We start from the raw sequence: 6,461 nt of genomic DNA, 5'->3' as shown, positions 1-6,461 counted from the left end.
TTTAAAAGGAATGAGCAAAAAGTGAGATCTCTCTAGAACAGGGGTGGCAAACTCAAGGCCCGTGGACCGGATCCAGCCTGCGGAGTGCTTAAATCTGGCCCGTGGTGTCTCTGGCAGTCAAAATGGGGCATGCATCCATTTTGGCCGGCAAAGTGCTGCAGGAGGCTGTCCAGGCTGAAAACGGGGCACGGGGGGGTGCATGCAGCCCCCCCATGCTCCATTTTGGCCGATGGTGCTGCAGGAGGCGTCCATCCCATCTTCTCCCCCCCCCCAGGCCGGCCCACGGAGAAGGACTACAATACTGATCTGGCCCTCAAAGAAATCCAGTTTGACACCCCTGCTCTAGAAGGATGTACTTATTCAGTTATTTGAGGATTAACCAGTTTTGCTATATTAAGGAATGTGAGACTTAGAAAATTTTGATTTTATCTTCCTGTCAGTATAACCAAATTTGGCAAACTCCAGGAAGGTAGAATCCATTTGATCAGAAAGAAGAGTCTGAATATAGAAGGTGTCAGAATGAGTTGGATACTTTATGCCTAACAATTCTAATATTCCTACTGTGTTTCCCCGAAAATAAGATCCTGTCTCAGGGGTGAAATGCTCCTGGTTTGGACCGGATCGCCTGATCCGGTAGCGATGGGTGGTTCGGAGAACCGGTAGCAAGAATCCCTGTGTGTGCGCGCCCCCCCATGCCTAGCTGAGCCGCGCGATCATCAGAGGCTGTTTTTTTTACTTTTAAAAGCATTTTTTTCTACAACCTCTTCAGCCTAAAAAATGCTTTTAAAAGTAAAAAAAAAAAGCCTCTGATGATCGTGTGGCTCAGATGGGATCGTCAGAGGCTTTTAAAAGCATTTTTTTTACAACCTCTTTGGCTGAAGAGGTTGTAGAAAAAATGCTTTTAAAAGCTTCTGACGATCCCAGCTGAGTTGCCTGATTATCAGAGGCTTTTAAAAGCATTTTTTCTGCAACCTCTTCAGCCGAAAAGGTTGTAGAAAAAATGCTTTTAAAAAGAGTTGGCCACGCCCACTGTCACATTAACCCCCCACACACACACCAAGCCATGCCCACAGAACTGGTAGTAACAAATTTTAGATTTTACCCCTGCCCTGTCTTATATTTTTTTGAACCCCGAAATAAGTGCTTGGCCTTATTTTTGGGGAGGTCTTATTATTTTGGGGCACGTGGAGCAAGATGGGGCTCTTTTTACCATCTTACCTGATTTCCAGCTCTGTGTTTAAATATTTTCAGGGAGGTTTTATTTTTGGGGGGAGGCTTATTTTAGTGTATGCGTTCAAAAGCCCAATTGGGCTTATTATCAGGGGATGTCTTATATTCGGGAAAACAGGGTATAAAAACATCAGTATAATAGAGTAAAATATATCTGCCTTGCAGAGTCCCCCGATCAGCGGATTAAATCAAGAACCTTGGTAGTACAGGGGTTTAAGTCACCCTGTTATTAAGCTGGTTATTAAGACCAGCTGCCTGCAATTACTGCAGGGTTCGAATCTCGCCAAGGCTCAAGGTTGACTCAGCCTTCCATCCTTTCTAAGGTAGGTAAATTGAGGACCCAGTTGTGGGGGCAATAAGCTGACTTTGTATAAATATACAAAAGGATGAAGGCTATTGCTGAGCACATTGTAAGCCGCCCTGAGTCTTCGGAGAAGGGCGGCATATAAATCAAATAATAAAAAAAAAAAATCAAGCCAGTGTTGAAGCTTATCTCAACTTGGATACTGTGATGTTAATTTAAATACCTTGTTGGTCTGAGAATATATGGTTGTCCACTAAGGAAAACTTTCTGGGCAGGATCAACTAGTCTTGTTGCTTTCCATGTCCAGAATGTATGTTGTGTCAGAATGCCCTTGGCTTGTTCATACTACAAGGACAGGAGAGTCTCTTGAAAAAAGCCATATATGTACCATTTATTTCGGAAGTATTTTATCTGCTAATGATAAGGAGCTTAGTCCTATGGAGAAAAATAAACTTCAGCCAATATGGGAAGATTAGCCAGATCTTCAACTCCATCTTAATTGAACCCATGTCAGAATGGAGAGCAACATTAGAGATGCACTGGAGTGTTTTTCTTAATAATCTGGATTGCATAATTTCTATCTTCAGTAATTGTCGCAAGGACCAAACTATATGCCATGCAAGAGCTGGGAACGTGCTTTAGCTATAAATGCCTTTAAGGGGAGCTGGAATAAATATAAGGCATCTCTTATTCAAACCTGTGTCTAGCAGTCTTGGTAAAATGCTCCTACTGACTCCGTGCAATGGATCATCAGCACTATACAATAATGCCATCTTTCAATAGATAGGATCTTCTGTTTTATATGCATCAAGATTAGTCTCACACCAAAATAAAGTCTTTGACTGACAGGCAGCTGGCAATCAGATATCTGTTGGTTTAAATGTTGACACATAGCACAGAGAGGTGTGTTGCACCAGAGTGTAAGAATAGGTAGCCATCTCCAAACTGCTAGTGCATTTCTGTCTGTGATTCCACAGATATGCATCGAATGAACTTTATAAATTACAGGTAGTTCTCAGCTGCCATATCCAATAATATTGACAGCATTTCCATTACATCAATAGCCAAATCATAAACAGAGCAAATAGATAGTGGTGATCCATTTGTATATCTGGGATCATACCACCTTTCCAACATCAGAGAGTTGGATTTTGGTGATCCCATGCCCAATAAAGCTATAACTCATAATAAGTTCCAAATTTGTAAAATATATTCACAAGTAGAGTATTGTAGGAAGTTAGCACCCACCCCTTTCCTGGAAGAGTGAAATATTTTAGGAAATATGAAAAAGGCAGAATATTATATTTCCCTGGATGAGAAATATGAGAAGCATATTTTATAGACAAAGCAGCTCCCACCTTCCTGCCCCCCACCCTTTGTCAATGGGCCATTAAGGCCTGGGCCAGTCTATTCTACATAACAAAGATCTGCCTCCTTCAGGCAGAGCCATAGTAGGAATTGCCAAAGATAGGATTAGCCCTCTACACAATAGCAGCAGAAACTCACCACACCTGGGAAGCACATGTGACCATCAGCCAGCAAGGCCCCCACCCCCTGGGAGTCTGACAACCAATCAGGATACTCTTTTGGGGCCCCAAGAAATGCAGAGCCAGAGAGAGCATAAAAACCCGAAGATTTACTGTATCAGCCCCTTTTCTGTTCAGGAACTCAAGCCATGTGATTCTGTCCACCATTAAACCATCTTTCCAAGCAGTCTCCATGTTTCTAGTGTCTGTTTCCCTACTTGGAGCAGAACCTAGAAGAATGTTTCTTCCAACAGTATTATCCATAAATCATATTGATCGTGCTAATACTACCATGTTAACAAAGCAGAGATCTTACAAGGGAGCTTAAGTGAGAATATTGATACAATCTTTTAGAAATATGCCTTAAAATGTTCCCTATAACTAAAAAAACTACACTAAATTCTTCACATTTATGAATCAGGAGAACCATTGATTATTATAATAAGCCAAAAATCCTACTTTACAATTTTGTGATAATATGGTTACTTTCTACATTCCAATTTTTTTTAAAGCAAATAATGTGTAGTAACTTTCCATTAAAAAAATAACAATATAACATAGTTCTAGTCAGAGTTTCTGCATATAAATTATGCAGACAGGCTTTTATACAAAACTATGCAATATTTTATGCTTTTGAGTGACATCTAAATGGTATGAAATATTTTTTTCTATCGGCATTCTGTTAACATCTTGTTTTGAAACAATACTATTTCACTAGAACTGATATTTGTATAATTATTTCTATATACTTGCATGATACTTTTTATACTTTAGGTGCATTTTGGTTTTTATATTTTTTAAAAACAGTACATGTTTATATTAAAGGAAAAAATGGAAATAAAATGACTATTGTTAGTTGTCTTGATGTGGAATAAGATAGTATTGTTTAAATAAATAAGTAAATCAATATGTATTTCTTTATGACTATTAGTTTGTTATGAAATGATACATTTCTTAGCACATAATCTCAAACCAGCCTTGGGTTTAATTTTCTTTTGGTACACATTCAATGTTTGGGGGAAAGCTTCAATGTTTCATTTTTGCTATAAACCTTCCATCTGATGGTGGCTTCCTTTGGATTGCTGGCTGCAAAATCTTAACGGGAGGAATTTCAAAAATTCTTGCTCTAAGGGCCTAAAATAGGCTGAATATTTTGTCATATTTTCCTAAGTGTGCAATCTAAACATGAAATCACAATATGCAAGTTTAAAGTGATTGTAATACAGTAAATTGTTAGAAGAAATTTCTCCGGTTCATTCCCAGCTGGGAGGTAGCAGCTGCCAGAAAATGGGGTTCTTTAATGAAGGAAGGCAAGAAGCAAAAGTGACTCAGCTCAAGTGTTCCTTGGTTGCAAGACTTGGAAGTGTGACTGAGCCTTTTATGCTTAATTCCCCTTTGAAGCTCCTGCAGATTGATGGGTTTATTTGCGTGCCTCTAGTTAAAGTGATTGCCTTGGATCCTATCTTCCTGCCTTAATGGGTCAGTCCTATTCTTGGCGCTGTCTTTTCTATCCTGGGGGTTAATTCTGCCAGGAAAGAGGAAAAGGGAAGTTCCAGGCGAGTTATTTTTAGCCTGATTCCCCTTATCTTAATGGCTCTACTTAAGTGTTTCTATTGTCAGCTCTGTTAGCAGGGCTGTTCTTGTGTTTTTCTTTCAGCTGGTGCTTCTGCCTGGGGTTTTCTTAAAGAGGGAGGGACTGGCCTATTTCTTTGCACTGTTTATTGAAGTTTCTGGTGCTATGAGATTTCTGGCACTGTCCTTTTGGGGTGTACTTCCCACAATAGGTATCTTGGCTAAGTCCTGAGAAATGTCTGAACAGGATTTCTCTATATTTCCTCTATATAAACTAGAGAGAGAGCAAGAATTGAGTTCGTTGACTTCCATTCTGACCACAGGTGGTCAATATTAGGGCTAAGGGTTCTTCTAGGCAGGAAATCAAATATTTTGATGCACCAGAAAAACAATGAGCATTCTGAGAAATGTTTTAAGGAAGTGGGTTAATACTAATTTATAATATCCCTACACACTTCTGTGGACTACAGGATAATGATCTTGTTCAAGCCGTTTGGCTCTGATTATTTTTTCTACTGCAAATTCTCTCTGGACAATTGGCTGTGATGTTTCTGAATGGAAATGCGAGCCAGTCAGTATTGAAGGTATTAAGCAAGGCTCTCCCAGTGTGTTTGCTTGTTTTTTTTACAGATAAAATCCTTAGTTAACAGCAATTGGGACTAGAACTACCGTGACTAAGTAACATGGTCCTAAAGCACCACATCATATGACTGCACTGCATGAAATACTTTTGCTGAAAATATGCGATATTAGTGTTCTTAACTAAATCATGAAATGTCATCTTTTAACCACTAGATGGCAACAGGACATTATAGTGCAGTGGTTAAGGCACCCGGCTAGAAAGCAGGAGACAGAGTTCTAGTGCTGCCTTAGGTATGAAGCCAGCTGGGTGACCTTGGCCCAGTCACTCCCTCTTAGCCCTCTGAAGGAGACAATGGCAAGCCACTTCCATAATTTTGGCAAGAAAATTGCAGGGACTAATTCAGACAGCCCGCAGGAGTTGACACTCGCTCAAAGGCACACACATCCTTCCCCCACCCCCAAATAAGAGACCTTAAATTTTATTAAACATTTCATTCCTTTCCTAAGTGCCAAAGTGTATTGTTGGCATGTAACTTCACAAGATATAACTTTTTTTTTAATGTAGATTTTTAAAAACAAATGTAGTGATAGTGTGTGTGCACAAAGGTGTGAGACAGAGCCTGTGTCACTAGTTATGTTATTCTTAGAGACACATATTTCTTTAACCAGAATATTAATCAGTAAGAGAGCTGGCAGAGTCTAAGAGAAAAATCCAGCCTAAGAAGCCTGGATTTGCTGGCTCTCCAAGAGGCCCTTTTTGCTTTAGATGATGGGTTTTACGGTTTCCTTAATTTTACCCTTCCTTTTTTTTTTAACTGAAAGCTATTTTCTTCATTTGTTACATTGGTAAATTGTGTGAAAGGAATCCTACATTTTAACCCTCGAATCATGATACTCTTGGAAATCCTATGCATTAAGCTTAAGATTCTAAAATATTAACCTGAAGTAGGTATACTTGATTTATAAAATTGTAAATTGCATTCAGGGAGTTTAATGAATGGTCCTAAAAACTACAGTACAGTATGTGTTTTATCTATAATTGTCACTCACAAAAAGATTACAAGATCAAAAGATCTTAATAAAATCAGAAATGAGCGTTCTTTGTGGGCAAACAATATTTTTCTGTACAAGAAAAACAGCTCATTAGAAACAGAATAAAATTCCAAAGCACGGTAGCAACAGGCCAATATGATAAAAAATAGTCACTATACTAATGAACACCACAAATTAAATGTAAATGTACTAAA

The sequence above is a fragment of the Pituophis catenifer genome, unplaced genomic scaffold (genome assembly GCF_029215685.1).
Source record: "Pituophis catenifer annectens isolate HBS135680 unplaced genomic scaffold, rPitCat1.0.hap2 SCAF_1, whole genome shotgun sequence".
NCBI classification, from domain to species: domain Eukaryota; kingdom Metazoa; phylum Chordata; class Lepidosauria; order Squamata; family Colubridae; genus Pituophis; species Pituophis catenifer.
The sequence above is the reverse complement of the archived record's forward strand: the minus strand, read 5'-3'. Positions refer to the sequence as shown.